The 19,875-nt window shown below is 39.4% G+C and overlaps 1 protein-coding gene and 1 pseudogene across 7 annotated transcripts in view; one reads left to right on the top strand and one right to left on the bottom strand.

Annotated features, from left to right (window-relative positions):
* The window catches only part of XIAP (X-linked inhibitor of apoptosis), a 40,936-nt gene extending 23,192 nt beyond the window's left edge, over positions 1-17,744 (bottom strand). The window contains exons 1-3 of one of the 7 annotated variants that reach the window (XM_070501728.1): positions 17,585-17,604; positions 17,215-17,341; positions 5,452-5,594 (exon numbers count right to left, since the gene is read on the bottom strand). The gene's annotated coding sequence lies outside the window, so the exon portion shown is untranslated. Of the gene's footprint in view, positions 1-5,451; positions 5,595-16,774; positions 16,958-17,210; positions 17,347-17,584 lie in introns of those variants that run through there. The other 6 variants (XM_014839215.3, XM_070501730.1, XM_014839220.3 and 3 more) reach the window with 6 other exon arrangements.
* On the top strand, positions 1,195-3,040 carry LOC106829904 (partitioning defective 6 homolog beta pseudogene; annotated as a pseudogene).
* Positions 17,745-19,875: the final 2,131 nt, after the last annotated feature.

The raw sequence follows: 19,875 nt of genomic DNA, 5'->3' as shown, positions 1-19,875 counted from the left end.
AGAACTTCAGCATGGACTAGATAGAAGTGTAAAATTGACAATTTATTCTCATTTCACAATAGTGGACATTTTGAGTGGTTCAAGTAGTCACCCCATTTCACCCAGATAATATTAGATAAAACTCCATCATTCAACACTAGCAGGAGCATCTCTATTTGAAGGTTTCAAGTGGAGACCTCATCTTCCCAGGGGTTATTTCCATGCTAATAGTTTAGATTGCACTGTTTTGAAAGGCAGATATTTATTCCGAAGCATTCAAGCGAACACAATATACATATCCGAGTGTGAGCTTTTGGAGAAGGGTGAGAAAACAATTACCAGGGAGGTTAAGAGTAAAAGGGAGAAAGATGACTGACAAAAAACAGAAACTTTGGGATTGAAGGAAGGCACCAAAAGAAAACGATGGGAGAGGATTTTTTAAAAAAAGAATTTAAGTGAAATCAAAGTGGGGAAGACGATATTTAGAAAATAAGTATATATGGAGCACAGGAATTGTGAATACAGAAGAAAATGGGGTATTAATACTGGAGAAGAGTGGTAAAAAGTCTTTGGATGTAAAAAGGTCTGAGTGCAATAAAGTATGCTGAGATAATTTAAGGTTTCTTTGTGAAAGCACATTCAGGCTTTGTACTGGGTAAGGAGAAAGGTAAGAAGGCCCAGAGAGAAAGATGTCAAAGAAAGCTCTGACATAAACAGGGTAGGCAGTCAGGGATCTTGAGGAGGAACAGTGGTTGGGAAAAATGGCACCATGGTAGCCAACACTGGCACAGAAAGAATTAGCAAGCAGTGGTACATGTTTGTATGAGGGGTATGGAAGATTTCAAGATGGTGAGATGTTGTGTTTAAAATATACATATACACGAATACACACATCCACACACAGCATATAAATATATACATATATATTATATATATAGCCTAGTCAAGTAGGTAAAGATAGCCATGGGCAGGTGCCAAGGAGAGGGGATTGACCTCTAATCTAGCAATAATGTTGGAATGTAGGGGATTGGAGGGGAGAGAAAAATACAGAAAACCTACCTACCTGGTATCTGCACACAAAACAAAAGTTTCTATTTCCTCCAGGTTTTTTATTATTAAAAGTTGTCAGATATATAGAATAAAGGTCATTTTAATGGAGAAAAGGATATAGAATAGCATGCAAATTAGATTGCCACTGCATGAAAACATATAGTCATGGACAAGACCTGGAAGGTAATTTTTAACAAATGGGTAAAATTATGTTAAGATGGCAGAATTACAGGTGATCTTTTTCTCCAAAATGTCTTTAATATTTTCACTTAAAGTCTCTTAGGTTGGTGCTGCTGGCCTGAGTCAGGAGCCCAGTTGTGGAGGAGGCAGCCGAGAGCACGGAGGTGGATGGGCTAGTTGCCCTCTCATCCTCCACAGGAGCTCTGCAGCCACCAAAGCAGAGGATGGGAGGGAGTTGTGTCTCCATCTGCCACACTGCCAGGCAACCACCAGGCCGCCCCAGCCGCCCTATGGAGCTCAGTGGAGCTCAGCATTGAGACCCAAACCACCTCTGGCACTCCAGAGGGGCAGCCCCGCACTCAGCATGACCATGGCTGCCAGGGCATCCCAAGGGTGAAGAGTTGGTTTGGCACTGAGTTTCGTCGGTTTTTGCTAGAAAGAGCAAAAGTTCACATTTTGAGGAGTTTTATGGATGACTGCAACATTTTCATAAGACACTTAATGTTGACATTTTATTTGGCTATGCAGATATCCAGGGAGACTGACTCCCTATAAATAATCATGATAGGGGCCAAGTTTGCACACTCCACTTAGATGGCCCAGGGTTTCGCTGGTTCAGATCCTGGGCGCAGACCTAGCACCGCTCATCAGGCCACAGTGAGGTGGTGACCCACATAGCAGAGCCAGAAGGACCTACAGCTAGAATTTACAACTATGTACTGGAGGGCTTTGGGGAGAAGAAGAAGAAGAAGAAAAAAGAAGATTGGCAACAGATGTTAGCTCAGGTGCCAATCTTACAAAAAAAATCACGATAATTATCACAAAGCTGTTTCAACAGGCAACCCACTGCTTAGGCTTTTTATACAAAAGAAGGAAGAAGCAGACAATAGTACCTTTGATAAAGACACACTAATGAAGAAGGAAAACATTTTAATCAATGCATTGTGTTCTGTCAACCACAGAAAAAAGCCACATCCAGTCACTGGTTGCCCCAAGACTTTAGACCTGTGTCTTCCATTACAGACGTGGACATTCTCCCAGAAATACGTGGTAGGGTTAGTTCATCTTTACAAACACAAGACTGAACATTGCCTACAACTTTATAGCTGGGATGGTTTCAGCCTAAGGGGATACACCACATGGCTTAGAGAAGGTCCCAGGCATCTTTATAGCCTGGCTTGTTCCAGGAGGTCTGGCTCACAGCACAGGACTATTGGCTGTTAATGATGAGGTTTTAGAGTTAATGATATAGAAGTTTCAGGAAGAGTTTTGATCAAGTAACAGACATGATGATTGCAAACAGCTGCAACCTCATCATAACAGTGAGACAAATAAATCAGGAGACTGTTAGGAACAGGAGGACTTACGGCAGCTCCAGCCAATTTACCGATAACAGCCTTCTTGGCTATCTACGGCAGACTGAACCAAACACTAAGCCAAAGGATGAAGACAGTGATGAAGATGACATTATTATTGAAGACAACGGTATGCTGCAGGAAATTCCTAAAGCTATTTCTACTACGGAAAGCCTAGAATGGTTAACACAAATAGAACAAACTCAGTTTTGAGTCCAGACAAAATGTTTTTATTCCTTCTAATTGAGTTTAGAACCGTTAGCAAGTGGCACAGACACAGAATTTGAAACACATGTTCCAGATCAAAAACTCTTAGAAGATGGAACAATCATAACATCGTGAAAGGATCATTTGAACGTTTTCTGAGTGAGGATGCCACAGGACTTGTAAATTTGGCTTGTTTAAAAGCTTTTAAACCTCTGAGCCAATGACCTGGAATAGGCGCGAGAACAATAATGTTCCAAGTTTAAAATGTTATGAACATAAATATAAACAGAAGGAGATTGGTGGTTGCCCCCAGGAACTGCAAATGGTTACTGAATTTCTTTTTGGAGTAATGAAAATACTCTCAATTAGACTGTGGTGACGGTTACATAACTCTGTGAACATAGTAAAAACCACTCAACTGTGCACTTTCAAATGAACTTCATGGCACATGAATTAAACCTCCATAACGCTATTTAAATGCTATTAAAATAGTAGTCTGGTAATTGTTAGCATAAACTTTGGTGGATCAGAGGTGATTTTAAGGCTAAAACAAAGGGACTTTTGCTAATGAAATTACGTGCCTGACATGGAAAACTACATGTTACAGTACATTTCAGAAATACGTGAGAGGACTAAATCATTTCTGTTTGAAGTGGTTAAATATTTAACCTGTGGCAAAGATTCCAGTTAATTTTTCCTTTAACCACATTCTTTAAATTCTACTGCGAAGTCCGATTCCATCTCTTTTGGTATTTCTAAGGACTTCAGTTCTTGTGTTCCCATGTATTTTATTTCTTAATGTCCTCTTCTGTTGCTAATTGTTAAAAGTCACCTTCTGAAATGCATTTTTTCTAACTTCTAAGAAATCAAACCAATTGGCTGTTTTTAGGAGTTTTTTCCATATTATGAAGCACTTAAGCTATGTTCCTGAATTATGAAATTCTGTGACAGTTTTTCACATTGGTGTTTGTCCATCCTATAGCATATATATTTATAAACTAATTCAAAATAGATATAATTTATGTTTTAAAATGCAGTTCATCTCATTGACTCCAGTAACATAGGAGACTCTCTCCTTTACTTCTTATCCTCATTCTCAATCTCATCGGAAAGCATTCCTCTGGTTTTAGGTGTGTGTCTATGTGTATGTTGGCGTGCTTTTGAACTCTTTCAATGTATTCAAGTAGTGTGAATTGTTTTGGATACAAAATGCATCTGGAGGAAAAGGTTTGTAGACATAGGACAAACGTGCACTTTTTTATACAAAGATTTTGTATTTTCTTCACTAGGATTATTCTAGGGGCACCACCTACACCTTAAGAGAAAGATGTGGCATTTACTATTGACAGGTAGAGTTTATCCATATTATTTTCATTAAACTACTTATTTCCCCTACATCCACTTAGAACAAGTGTAAGAGTAAGGCTGCCAACTTTCATTCTTTGCCTGATCTCTTTGGTATTTGCCATTGTACAATGTGTGCAAGCACTATGGTCTATGGTATGTGTGTATATAGAAATTACGACTATTATGAAGTATATAAGTTCTCTATGGTTTATGGATAATTGCCCCCAAAGCTATTTATGCATTAATTTTATGGTATGGCTAGTATGGATGCCTTTACAGCAGCTATGTGCTATTAAAACAATAAAGAATCAAATGACTCCATTTTGAAGGGTATCTTCTCTACACTGCAAAAAATATGTGAAGAAATAGTCTTGAATAACTGAAAAAAAAACCTCTAATGTTAAAGCAATAGAAGAAAATTCCAAGTGGAGAAATATTTTTTGTGAGATTTAATATCAGAACACTACTCAGAAATGTATTTAAGTATTAAGCTTTCTAATAAAAATCTGCCATACTTGAAACGAAGATTAACAGTAATTTTTTTAAAAAGCTATTGGTAGTCAATCATTACTGGCTTAAGCAATTTTAAAACATAATCTATTCCATAATGTCATGAGTCACAGTCATTACATCTTAGGAAAAAACAGGAAGTTTCATACGTGTACCAGAGCAGTGAAGAAGGTAATTTTGACTTTGAAGATGAATGCAAATTTAATTATTTAAGATGGCTAACTAGTAAACTATCTCTAATGACTGAAAATTAACTATTACAAATATTCACTAAAAAGTTTTAAGTCAAAACAGCACCTGAATAACAAATCACTGTTCTTAACAAACAAGTAGCAAAACTTTTAGTCTTTTTTTCTGTTGAGCTCCTAGAGCTCCACAATCTGTGCTTCACCCTTCTGGTCTCTGGAAGAAATTCACCCAAACTCCAAAGGCTCACTTAATGAACTACAAATACTTAACATTATTAATGCAACCAGGGCTTTGTTAACCTCACATCATAAAAAAGCATTTAAATAACTATATTGACGTGGCACAGTACAAATGTAATTAAACGATTGTTACAGATTGAATTGTGCCCCTGCTAAAAAAAATAAGTTGAAGTCCTAAGCACCAGTTAGAAACGCGACCTTATTTGGAAATACTAGGGTCTTTGCAGATGTAATCAAGTAAGATGAGGTCACTAGGGTGGACACTCATCTCTTTTTTTTTTGAGGAAGATCAGCCCTGGGCTAACTGCTGCCAACCCTCCTCTTTTTCTGAGGAAGACTGGCCCTGAGCTAACATCCGTGCCCATCTTCCTCTACTTTCTATATGGGACACCTACCACAGCATGGCTTGCCAAACGGTGCCACGTCCACATCCGTGATCCGAACCAGTGAACCCCAGGCCGCCAAAATGGAATGTGCGAACTCAACTGCTGTGCCACCAGGCAGGCCCCAAGGACACTCATCTGATATGACTGAAATCCTTATAAGAAGAAAGACACAGGGGAGATGGCCGTGTGAAGATGGAGTTAGAGACCGCAGTGATGACGCATCTACAACCGAAGGAGCACCAAGGATGAATGGCAACACCAGAAGCTAAGAGCAAGGTGCAGAACAGGTTCACCCCAGAGCCTTCAAAGAGCATGGCCCTGCCAACACCTTGGTTTTAGACTTCTGGCCTCCAGAACTGTGAAATAATACATTTCTGTTGTTTGAAGCCACTTATTTTGTGGTACTTTGTTATGGCAGCCCTAAGAAACTAATAGAATGATGTTAAAAATGACAAGAATTATGCAAACAACATAAGCCATGAGCTCCCACTGGAGTACTATCATGCCGTCTAAAGCACATTAGGTAATTAAACAAAGCCATCTGTTTAAAACTCGGAAAACATATATTTTTAGAATCTCATCTAGACATCTTAGCTGACTCTTCGACTCAAAACCCCAGTAGAATGACTAACTACTCTGTGTCCCTCCTATATCCTCTACATAATCTGCTGATGGTCCACGTTGTACTAAAACAAGATTTAATAATTTCGGCATGTGTTTTTGTTTCTATGTGTGTATATATACAGGTATGTTGTTAGAACGAAGGTCCTTTATACTAAGGGCTGTGTCTTATCACATTTGTATTCCAAATGCCTAAAGTAATGCACAATACACAGTAGTGTTTAACAAATGTTGGGCAAAACAATGAATGCTGAACCACTTCTATTAGGCACTGCTGTTATCCCACATCCCATCCACCACCTCCTCTGGACTCTTGAGATCACTGTGAGTACTAAAAATTGTTCATATGCCATTGTGCCTAGTAAATGTGACCAAAATAGGAAATACACGCATACCATGCAAAGAGTATAATTCTTTAGTGATAAAAAACCTATATTAAAATCACATTTTAAAAATATAACAGGTTTCATGAAATTTTTCATAGTAATGCAATAAAAATTGTATATGTGCTAACCAAAAAACACCATCATAATTTAAAATTATCTTAAGATTCTCTCTTTGCTCATTACATGCAGAAATATTACAAGTTTTTCTCATCAGTCACTTTTTTCTCTTATAGAGGATCCAGCATAGAGATCTTGTCAAATAAGCAACATTCTCCCTGACCCAATGGAGGTCAATCCCTCTTTTAATTACCTTAAAGTATTAGCCAGCGTGTTCCCTGTTTAGAAACAGCATTTGTTTTTCAAAGATTTTATTTTTTCCTTTTTCACCCCAAAGCCCCCTGGTACATAGTTGCACATTCTTCGTTGTGGGTCCTTCTAGTTGTGGCATGTGGGATGCTGCCTCAGCGTGGTTTGATGAGCAGTGCCATGTCCGCGCCCAGGATTCGAACCAACGAAACACTGGGCTGCCTGCAGCGGAGCGTGCAAACTTAACCACTTGGCCACTGGGCCAGCCCCTAGAAACAGCATTTTGATTTACAAAGTTGTAGTATCTAGAAAATGTTCTCTATGTAAATGTATCATAGCACAAAAAAGCTGAATTTTTTAAATGATATGCCCTGAACAAAAAAGGCATATCATTTTTAAAATTCAGCTCTTACACTATGATATATTTACATAAAAATTCAACTTTTAGTCAAATTTTTCACTTACACTACTGAGGTTCTTCAAACTGTGAAGCACATTTTCTTTTAATTTTAAGTTAAGTGGTCAATAAAACATTTTTGAGGTTAATTACATTCAATCAAATCAAAAGTTCTTTCCCTAAAATTAAGCACTGGAGCCATTCGAATAAGTGAATGGCATTAATGAGCACTTAGCCCATAAGCTCAGTCAATAACATAAACTTCTTAATACTGGTGTATACAATATATGCTTCATCATGAAGTCTACTTCTGTAAACACCTGAAAGGGCATACTGAGAATCCACAAAGGGAATATCAATTACACGTTCTACACTTAATTTAGAAAGTCATAGTAATAAATACTTAAATTTGAGCACAGACCTCCAATCTTTGCCAAATTATTTATAATAATTAACTCCACAGGTATAGTTTCCTCAGAATGAACACACAGTAAGACATTCCTTCATTTTTTCTTCAACAAATCATCTGCCTATGTTCCCCAAAAGAATGTTTCACATGAATAACACACAGGTTTTGGGATCAAGAATTCAGTCACGATCATAAAAAGGCTCAAGATCACTATTATTCCCTCTTCCATTTCACCGCAAACTGTTCAGAACTTAAGACAATTTACCGTGCTCATTAATCAGTAGTCTGATTCTACAGTCCACCCTGTAGATCCATGACATAGATTAATACTATTCGTGCTTATTCGGAGCCCAAATCAAAATCTTTGCTAAAATCAGAGCAGGCAGGAAAAAAATCTCAACATGGATCCTAACCCAATCTTTAATACAAACAACTGATTTCCATTTTAAAAGAGAGGGAGGAAAAAAAGAATCCTCCTACCCAGGCTATGAACACTCTAGTATATTTATCCTTTAAGAACCTTTTCTGTTTGCATGTGTAGATGCACATTATAAACATTTCTAAAGGAGATTTATTGTACATGGTGTTTTATAACTTGCTTTTTCATAAGCATCTTTCCACATTAATTTTCATCTGGATTAGAACATTATTTTAAACGGATGACTAGTACCTAACTGTATGAATATATCATTACCTCACCAAATTAATTTTAGATGTCTTTTTTTTGTTTGGCTGAGGAAGATTCGCCCTGAGCTAACATCTGTGACAATCTTTATTTTGTATGCGGGTTGCCACCACATCATGGCCACCAGTGAGTGGTGTAGGTCTGCGCCTGGGAACAGAACCTGGGCTGCCCAAGTGGAGCGCTCTAAACTTAACCACTAGGACACGGGGCTGGTCCTTAGACGTCTATTTTTAAAAAGAGACAATACACACATGATCAAACAATTCAAGAGGTACATTCACTCATTCCACCTCTGTACCTTAAACCTCCTGTTCCCTTCCTGGAAGCAATTACTCGTACCAGTTTCTTGTGTATTTCTCCAGAGACAATCTATGAATACATAAGTGTGTACGTATACAGCATCTCTAAAAACACAGATGTTAACATATCCTACGTACAGTTATGGACCTTCATTGCTGGACTTTTAGAAAACTAACAATTTTTACTATTATAACAAGCGTTAGAGTGAATGTCCTTCTATCTAAACCTGTTTATGTCATTATTTGCTTTTACATCAACATTAAATGGTCTCAAACAGGAGTGTGTCCTAGCACCACCTCCTTTTAATCTATCTTGTTTTTGACTAGGAAAAGTCTTAAGAAAAAGCTTGAAAGCACTTACAAATCTGTAAGAAGATCAACACCTCAACAGAAAATAGGCAAATTTACAAATGGCAAGTACTAACGGCCAACAAATATACACAAAAATGTTGATCTCACTAGTAATAAAAGAAATAAACATTTTAAAAGATACTATTTCTGTTCTGTTTGGCAGAGATCACCACCACTACCAACAGTGAAAATTCAGCAGTGGAGAAGGTATGGACAACAGGCACTCTTACTGGTGGAACTGAAAACTGGTACACCTTTTCTGAAGGGTAATCTGGCAATATATTCTGAAAGTCTCAAATATGTGATTACTTTTTGAAACAGTCATTCTTTTTTTTTTTTTTGGAAAGACTGGCCATGAGCTAACATCTGTCATCAATCTTTTTTTTCTTTTCCTTCTTCTCCCCAAAGCCCCTCAGTGCATAGCTTTATATTCTAGTTGTAGCTCCTTCTGGTTGTGCTATGTGGGACGCCGCCTCAGCATGGCTTAACGAGCAGTACTACGTCTGCACCCAGGATCCGAATCAGTGAAACCCTGGGCTGGGAAGTGGAGCATGTGAACCTAACCACTCGGCCATGGGGCCGGACCCTGAACAAGCCATTCTAATTCTAAGCATTAACTCTAAGTAAATGAGCAAGGATGTTTTTTAAAAAAATGTATATATAATGATGTTCAATACAGTGTTATTTATAAAAAAAAAAAAACCTCAATGTCCAACAAAAGGGGCCAACACTTTGGTAATGTGGATACTAGGCAACCATTAAAAACTCAGGTTGTAGACGAGTACTAAAGGACATGGACATATGCTCCTGATGTTGTATAAAGTGAAAAAAGCTGGTTACAAAATAATACTGTACAGTATAATCCCAATTATAAAAGCTACAGATACATAAAGACAGGCTAAATCAAGCATCAAAATTCTACTGTGGTTATCTCTAGGCAGTGGGATTACTGATTTCTATTTTCTTCTTTGTTCTTTTCTTAATTTTCTAAATTTATCCAGCAAACATATTAGACTCTAATCCAAAGAAAAAAAGCAGTTGGGCTCTTGATTAGTCAGGCCCCTTATACAATCCTGCCCAGCAGACTGGGGGTGTTATTTGGCTGTCATGTGACAAGGCTTCCTTGATCTGTGAATACACTGGCCTAGTAAACTATCAATAACAAGGCCAGGTCCTACAAGGCTTTGGCTTTTCATTCATAGAAGATAATTTTTATGACTCACAACAAGGCGAGGGAAGGATATGTTCTTGGTCCTTATCTTTTTGCCTATCCTGAGAATTTCTGCCAGCTTGCTCCTTTGTAATATTACTATTAGATAAACTGCCTCTGAGTGACCCCGATAAGGACAAATTATAAACTGATGTCAACACTGTCAATCATCAGATTTAAGAAAAAAAAAAGGGCGGGGATACAGGTCAACTTAAAGAGAGAAAAGCAGTAATCAGGTCACGTCCATGGTGGTTGGCCATGAACAAATGTCTTTTGGTCCACTGCTCGGGTGGCTGTAAATCACCAGCACAGAGGGCTGAAAACACATGTAATAGCTGATTGCTATTTATTGTTAACTCGAGTTGAAAGCAAAAGGACTTCGTTGAAAAATGTTTCTGAGTGATGTCTATCACTGGACTTCTGAACTGTTCACTCACTGCCTCATAAAAATAATTAATTCAGGGCCTGGGAAGAAGAAAAGAGTCTCCCCGATCCTTAGCCAAAAATTTCCCTAAAATATTTTTTACAAGAGGGCAGCTCAGAATCAAGTAAACTGAACAGTAAAATCACTGTATTTTGTAGACACCCACAAACAAAACTTGTTCACCATAACTGACTATGTTTGTGCTGAACACGATAATAGAAATCACTCTTTCACTTTAAAGATAAGGAAACTAAAGCATTAGGAATTTAAATGATTTGACTAAGGCCATAGAGCTGATTAGTGGCAGAGAACTGGAACTTATTCTATTTGATACATGCCCACATAACGTATCTTGACAGAGTGATTAGGATGCAGTAATTAAAAATCAGATGGTGGGATCACTGATCATCAGGGACATGTAAATCAAAACTACACTAAGATATCACCTTACACCTGTTAGAATGGCAAAAATTTCCAAAACCAAGAGTGACAAATGTTGGAGAGGCTGTGGAGAAAAAGGAACCCTCATACACTGTTGGTGGGACTGCAAACTGGTGCGGCCACTATAGAAAACAGTATGGAGACTTCTTGAAAAATTAAAAATAGAAATACCCTATGACCCAGCCATCCTACTACTGGGTACCTATCCAAAGAACTTGAAATCAGCAATTCAAAAAGACCCATGCACTGCTATGTTCATCGCAGTGTTATTTACAATAGCTAAGACGTGGAAGCAACCTAAGTGCCCATCAACCGATGACTGGATAAAGAACATATGGTATGTATACACACACACACACACACACACACACACACACACACAAAATGGAATATTACTCAGCCATAAAAAGGATAAAATTGCCCCATTCACAACAACATGGATGGACCTTCAGGGTATTATGTTAAGTGAAATAAGCTACTTATTTCACAAACTCTGTATGACTCCACTCATAGGTGAAAGTTAAACATGTAGACAAAGAGAACTGATTGGTGGTTACCAGGGGAAAGGGGGGGTGGGGATGGGCACAAAAGGTGAAGTGATGCACCTACAATATGACTGACAATAATGTACAACTGAAATTTCACAAGGTTGTAAACTATCATAATCTTAATAGAAAGCAAAAAAAAAAAAATCAGACGGTGGGACTGGCCTGGTGGCACAGTGGTTAAGTTTGTGTGCTCTGCTTCGGTGGCCTGAGGTTTGCTGGTTCAGATCCCAGGTATGCACCTATGCATCACTTGCCAAATTATGTGGTGGCAGGCACCCCACATAAAATAGAGGAAGATGGGTATGGATGTTAGCTCAGGGCCAGTCTTCCTAAGCAAAAAAAGAGGATTGGTGGCAGATGTTAGCTCAGGGCTAATCTTCCTCAAAAAAAAAAAACCACATCAAATGGTTCCCCAAGTGCCATGCTGGGGTTACTTTAATGGATGACCTGGTAATGAATGAATAGGTAATACCTATCCTCGATATTTCTCAGAATTAAGTATTCTCTTCCAGGATCATGTTGGGATCTCAAGCAAGTGCTGAAACAAGTTCTTGATAAAAGCCAACATCTTTTCTTTCTCCTCAGTAAAAATATTTACTTCTATCCGAAAGCTACTATGCTGCCTACATGCAAACGTTTAGTAGGTTTGTCTTCCGTCTGGGTTTGAATAAAACAACAACACAAAGACACTGTGCCACAAGAAGTGACCACAAGCCCAATTAAAACAATACATCATATTTAACGTGTGCCCACATGTTCTAAACTCTATCTACAAACTTATTTTCCTTTCCCTCCATCCTATCATTTTAGCTACATTTAAATATTTTCTCTAATCTACTAAAATATCCTAAATTGAAACCAAAAATTTCAAATCCTATTTGTTTCAACACAAGATCAAAACGTAAGCATGAGCTTGTATGATTGCACAGCCCATCCTCTTGTTTTTCACCATGCCACCTCCGATAATAACTAAAATATGTAATGGGCGTTATAATTTAGAATGTTTTCACATGTACTAACTTAACCTATACAACATATCATAGCCTCTATTTGAAATATGGGGAAACTGGTTTTCTGACTGCTTGTTACTCATCAAACATCATGTGGCCAGTAAATGACAGTCAAAAATCAAACCCAGTGACTATGACCAATATAGTTCCAAGGAAATTACTGTAAGGATTATTATTATTGCCAGGAAGCGTAGTCCAGTGAGACAGCAGAAACTGTTAGGCTCCTTGCCCTTTCAAGGCTTGAAAAATTAGCTGGAGCCATAGAAAGGTAAATCACACAGCAGCACATGCTGAGAGGCCTGTGTTCTGAGGTCAAGAAAATTATTAGAGGAATAAGTGTAAAAGTTCAAACCATATATAAATATTTAGATATACCAGGGAACGCACAGTGGCACCAGTTTTGCCCAGTTTAGGAAATCAGCCTTGTTAGTTAGTTCAACCTCTGTCCAACCATCTGAGTTCAAGCTACTCCTAGTCTATACAAAAACCTCACTTTTCACCACGACCAATATCCTTGAAAATACATTATAAAAGCGTATCATAAGTGAATCACACATATCCTTAACAAAGATTGGGTACCAATCATGCCAAAATCAAATGCCAAAATATATCAAACAGCAGAGCTACAACTATACCATAATTAAAAATAGTACAATTCCATGCCGAGTCCTACAAAATAAACATGAATATGCTTTTATCACACAAAAGACAACCTACTGTTAAGTATACACAGGGCAGATAAAACATACAACTCTTATGGTAGATAGAATAGCTAATCAACAACTGCTTTGCTTAATTACTCAGAACACAAGAAAGGCCTTTCTGCTGGATTATCTAGATAGAAGACTTTGGAAGTTTTAATTTTTCCTTTTTCATCTGATACATTCCTTTGTACAAGCAGAGGCACTTGGTCAACAATTTTTGACCAGGCACCTACTTACTACGTGCCAGCCACTGTCAATATATTGATGTTAGAGCTCAGCTCAAAGTAGAAGCTGCTCAAGCTGTGTTAGTTGGGTTATCTCAGCCGGAAAACCATTCCTAAGTACTATCTCAACATTTCTCACCTTAGGTCCTCAATTTATTCAAAGATACCAAGGTGGTCAATTTTGATCAAAGCAATAACATCAAGAAATGTGTTTACGAGATCTTCATCTTTTGAGATACAGCACGCAAGGGAAGACAGACATGAGTACTGGAATCAGAGAAATCCAGATTCAAATCCTAACTATGCAACTTAATAGTTATTTGGACCTTGGGGATGTTATTAAACCCTTGTGACCTTCCACAAATTTTCTCTCCTCCGTGCTATGATAATCTCAGAATATCAAACTCAGAAGCCCAGTCTCTCCCTTTCCAACCTATTCTATACCCACCTGACAAAATAAAACTAAATAGGCCAGCTCTTAACACTAATGATACATGTATCACTTGAACCTCCAACAAATTAAAATTCAAGGTGTTACATGAAATTTTAAAATAAATAAAGTATAAACCATAAATTACTAAGGTTTGTATCTCCACCTTGTCTCGATTTCTTGTCCCTCTATTTGAGATATTTATTCCAAACAGATTTGGGATTTTCCGTGAGTATTTTCCTTGATAAAATCTGAGATAATCAGTTTAAAAAAATATTATAATGGGTTTTGAATCTTTGTAATCAATTAGCTCAAACCTGTTACTCTACAGATGAAGAAACTGGGCACAGAATAATATGCCGGATAAACAAAAACTATATTTTGAAAGACTTTTCATGAGATAGGAAATGTTTAATACAGAATGCTGAATGAGAGAAAAAAGATTAAAACAATCTATATACAATATGATCTTGTGAAAAAAAGTAAATATAAAGGAATATGGGTTACACTTATTGTCTTTATATTACTCTGCATTTCATAAACTTCCTATAATAAAGATATTTCTTTTATATATATAATATTCCAAATAGTCTTGTGTTTTAAATTAGATGGAATAAATATATCAAAAATGTTATGAAAAAGAAAAAAAAATGTTATGAAAAAGAAAAAAGAAATATGGACACACCAAGAGGTTTATTGACTTGCTCACAATCCCACAGTTAAACGGAAAAAAAGCCAAGACGAGAACCCAGGTATCCAATCCAGGGTCTTTCCACTGTACCCCATGAGCTCTAAGATACGAAAATAATATTTGTTCAATTCAATATCAACTTATTTACCACTACCGTTTTCGTCTCCTCAAATCTACTCACACAATGCCCTCAGAGGTTCCCACTACATTTTATAATACTATTACCAGATTAGACCACAGAGATAAAGCTCAGGGCGGACAGCTCAAGATAATCTCCCAGCCTTAAATGAACAAGGGCATCTATTTTGCCATACTCGTCTTTGGAACTTTACCACATAGCAGAATGTCTGGCACACAGTAGGTGCTCAATAAATGTTTTTTAAATAGTCAACAATAGCTTTTTTTTCCTGTTAGCACCAGCTACCAGACTTAAATATGAGACCAAACAAAAACAGTGAAATATCATTATTTCACATTTGGGGTCTCTAAGCATTTATAATATAAACAAAGGATTTACTAAACAAATTAACATTTACACCAAACGTAAGGAGAACATTTACTTTACTAAAATATTTCAAGCACTATACAAATTAACTGGTATATTAATTACAATAATTCTTGTTTTCTGAAATGGGCCTGACTAACCTTTAGTCAACATCACTTTGTCCACCTAGTTGGGAGTCATCAAATGCACTAGAAAGCAATAAAATTACAGCTGTACAAGGGGCAAGTTAGAGCACAAGGGGCGCTGGGCTAGGATCCAGGCACTAGTCCAAGCTCTGTTAATAATCACACATCTAATCTTGGGCAATTCATTTTTTCTTGAGTCCTAATTAACCCATTAATAAAAACAAAAGAGCTGAACTACTAATCACCAGGGACCTTTCCAGTCTTAATTTTTTAAAATTATTCTTATCCACAAAGCATCTACATTCACATTTTTCCACTGTGTCAATTTGAGAGGCTGAATGTTACAGATTGCTACATTATTAGATAATCAAAAGCTTAGCACAATTTCTAAAAATATATAAAGACTAGTAATGTATATTATTTTTACCATCTTACATTAGGACTAATAGGAGAAAACCAAAGAAGAAACGTGAGCAGCCAATAATCGGCCTGCTTTGCCAGTTGGGCTGACATGAACCACACTAAATTTCACAAAACAAACCACTAGGACATAAATACATATATACATACATAAAAAATATATACATACCATTGATATATCCTTATTTATACTGATATACATACATGTGTGTAAACTTTAAAACTTATTTTTACTTATAAAACCAATACTCGTTTACGGTAAGAAATTCAAACAGTACATCAGGCCACATGTGAAGGGCAAAGTCAAAAGCCTCCTGGATCTCTCCAGCCCCTACAAGCAACCACTGTTAACAAGTGTCTTGTGTATCCTTCAAATTATCTGCGCAGATACAAGGACTGTATACATGTGTGCCTGCGGATAAATCTTTTTACCGTGACCTGCTGCCACTTCTTGAATGATGGGGAAAAATCTCTCAGGCACTGGCTTCATAAGCATGTTAAATACACTGAAAGTAAGTAGCGCAGTTGTATGGCAAAAAGCGGTACATGCTTCAGAAATGTGCGCTAAATTGAATACATTTAATTTTCTTGCTTGGAGGCTATGTAGAGCAGTTTCGCAGAAAGAGTAGTGAGCAAGGAGCCAGGCAAACTGGGTTCTAATCTAAATAGTCAGTAGCCTTGGGCAAGCCATGAATCTTCCTGTGCCTTAGTTTCTGCTTTTGTAAAGTAACAGGGTTGGACTAAAATCCCTTCCAACTCTAAAATGTGTAATTCTAAGATGGCCGTCTGTAATAGTTCTCTCTTGAACTGGCTGTAACAAATGTTAAGCAAAAAAAAAAATAGAAGGAACAGACTATAGCAACCCCCCGTCTTATAAAAGTAAATTTCTATGCGTCATTAACTATTAAGGCATAGTTGTGACAGAACTAGTGACACAATTATATTTGAAAGCAAAGTAGTAGATTATTAAAATCTGATAGGTTTTTACAAAGCTTTGATTGATGTATTTCTTTCTTTGGAGGGGGAGAGGACTGTTGCTTAGTTTCAGGAATAACCACTTCCCCTCCTCAGAGAAGAAAACAATTAAGTGTATTAAAGAGTTAAAATAACGAAACTGAAAGTTAGATTGAATTTTGTTTTACTCACAGAATATGCTGGGGAGGTGACTAGGGCAGCAAAGGTTGGAAAGAATTATGTACTAGCTAATTTCCTCTTCCGGAAGCTCTTTGGCTCTTATTCTTTCTGCTTCACACGCCCTCGCCAGACACACTCCACCCAGCTCCGTGTGTGCCACAGGCATCAGATAGGGGTGGGGGTGGGGGGCGGTCTCTTTGATCATTAAAAAAAAAAGTTCTTTGACTCGATTTATCTTAGGGGCCACGGCGTTTAGGGGGGAACCCGGCCGGCCTGATGCCACCCACCCACGCCTTCCTTCAGCAGTCTGGGGAACCTGGGCAAGGTGCCCCGCTCGGGCCACCCCCCGCCGGGCAGGGGCGGCCTTCTCGCCCTCCCCCGCCACGCGGGGACCGGGGGGAAATGAGGAGGGAAGGGGAGGGCAGGAGGAAGCCCATCCGGGCCGTACCCACTGCGCCAGGAGAGCCGGTCCCGATCGCTCGCGGCGCCCTTCGCTGTCCCGAGGGGAGGGTCCTGGAGGAGGGGCGGCCCGAGCCCCAATCTGGAAATGCCACCTCCGCTCGGCGGCCGGGCCCCCGCCTAAAAGGAAACGGAAGTCGCTTCGTCCCCCTCACTCGCACCCAACAGCCCGCCCATTCCCCGGAGGAGCCCCAGCTCGGGGCCCAAAGTGCGTTCACGCAGGGCCTCGAAGCGACACTGGGCGCAGTCCGGCCCCGGCCGCGCCACTGGGCCCCCGCGGTTTCATTCCCAGTGTCCCCGCCAGGAGGCCAGCCTCCCGCCCCGCAAAGCCCCTCCTTCCTCCTCCGCCATTTTCCAACTTACCCTCCGGGCCCGGACGTCCCTCGATTAGTGCTCAGGCCGCCCCGGGCGCCGCCAAGGTCCGGCCGCTTCCCGGGCCGGAAGGGGGCAGCGGGCCGGACGGGCGCCTCTTCTTCCCCCGCCCCCTCCCCGCGCTGGAAACCAGAACCTGCTGGCGCGGACGCGCATGCGCAGCGGGCGCTTGGGAGTCTCCGCCTCCAGCTCCTGCGTTTCCTCCTTCAGCCTCGAGGTGTTTCGTTCCCACGGTTTTTAGCTGCTGGGCTCTAGCGTTGAGGAATAGGGGAATACTAGAGGTAAAAGGATGAAAAGATAAAGAGGGCGAAAGTATTGAATTCTTCCTATAGACCAGGCACTGTGGTAGGCATATAACGTGTTCTTTGTTGTAATCTTGACAGCCCTATAAGGTAGGCTCTCTCTTATTAAACCCATTTTACGTTGGAAACTGAAGCCCCAGTAACTCCCAGCTGATAAACGAGGGAACTGAGACTACAGTATGATCCATGTCCAAGGAGGGAAGGATGAAACGAGGACGCTCAGTGGGGGCAAAGGCTTTTGGGAGATGAAGGGAAAATGAATAAGGAAGAAAGAAAGCAGAAGGAAAGGAAAGAAAGGAAATCCATGTACATAAAATGCTGATCATATCCTGGATTTATTTCAAATATGCTGTACGATTGTCGGACAGACAGATGAATTTTGTTTCAGAAGCTTGGGCTCCCTTACAGGCTAGTGTGAGATGAGAGTTTCTGAACAAGAATGTTTCATTTCAAGGGGAGGATCGTAAGTATCACCTGCATCCTCAAATGATGCTGTCCTTCATGAAAAGGGAACTTGGAGGGAGGAGAGGAAAGTCTTCTTTTTGGTTCTTAGGCGTTTGCTAAGATATTTTCCCCTTTGATCCTCTCCAACTGTTACAGCTCTGAGAATCTCACATCTGACATTGCAATAATAATAACTGCAAGCAAATATTTATCTCCTTTAATTCTCACAGCAATCGTAAAATATGTAACTATCATTACCCCATGTTACAGAGAAAGACATGGAGGTTTAGAGAGTTTAGGTGGCTTGCCCAAAGTCACAGTCCTTGTATGTGTGGTAGCTGGAACACTGATTCAAACCTAGATCTGTCTGGTTACAGGTGGATCTGACCATCACCCAGTCTCCTAACGCCTCTCTATCCCTGCAATCCAACCTTGACCAGTCCATCTGAGCTAACCCTTCAGTACTGCCTCCAGAATAATATTCACACTGCTTGGCTTCATGTTCACTCACCTATCTTCTAACAAAATGGAACTACTCACTGTGCCCTTGCCCGTCCCCATCCCCAGCTTTCCTGCCTTCCATTAATTTGCTCAATCTGCTCCCTCTGTGAGGTGAGGAGACTGCCCCTACTGAAAGCCTTCACTGATTCCCTTAGCCAAAGGTCATCTCTTCCTCCTCTGAACTCTCTTGGCACTTGAATTTTTGTTTTTGGTTTTGTTAGCATCTTTTAAAAATTGTGGTTAAATGTATATAACATAAAATCTGGTATTATAGCCATTTTTAAGTGTACAGTTCAGTGGCATTATGTACATTCACCATCCGTCTCCAGAACTTTGCCATCTTATTTGGCACTTAAATCTGTGCTTATGTTATGGAGCACAGTGCTTTCTGCCATGTACTATAGTTACTTGTGTACGTGCCCTATCTTGTCTATGTTGTAAGTCCATTTATAGCAAGACTTATGTCTAACTTATCTTTGTAATTCCCCCAAAACGCTTGGAGTCACCCTTAATTCCCCTCTCTCCTTTCCCACATCCAATCCATCAGCAAATCCTGTCATCTCAATTTTCAGAATACATGCAGAATATCACCAATTCTCATCAACACTGCTATGACCCTGGTCCATCTCTCTCTTGGACATAAAAGTTTTTTCACTGGTCTCACAGCTTACATCCTTGCCCCTCTCCAGTCTCTTCACACAGCAGCCAGAGTTATCCTAATAAGTCAGATCATTGTCATTTATCTGCTCAAAGCCCTTCAGTGGCTCCCCATTTCACTCAAAGTAAAAGCAACAGATTTATAAGGGCCTACAAAAGCTGTTGTAGCCAGCAAGATGATCTCCAATGATCTTTACTTCTTGCTCTTCATGTCCTTGGGTAGCTCTCCTCCACAATGAGCCAGGGCTGACCTGTGTAACCAATAGAATATGGAGGAAGCTATGGCATGTGACTTAAAAGGCTAGGTCATAAAAGGCATTGTGAGCCTTGCTGTCTCTTGGATTGGTTGCTCTGGGGGAAGCCAGCTGTCATGTCATG

Source organism: Equus asinus, chromosome X, assembly GCF_041296235.1.
Source record: "Equus asinus isolate D_3611 breed Donkey chromosome X, EquAss-T2T_v2, whole genome shotgun sequence".
In the NCBI taxonomy this organism is placed as follows: domain Eukaryota; kingdom Metazoa; phylum Chordata; class Mammalia; order Perissodactyla; family Equidae; genus Equus; species Equus asinus.
Note: the sequence above shows the minus strand (reverse complement) of the source record. Positions and strands in the feature narration are given on the sequence as shown.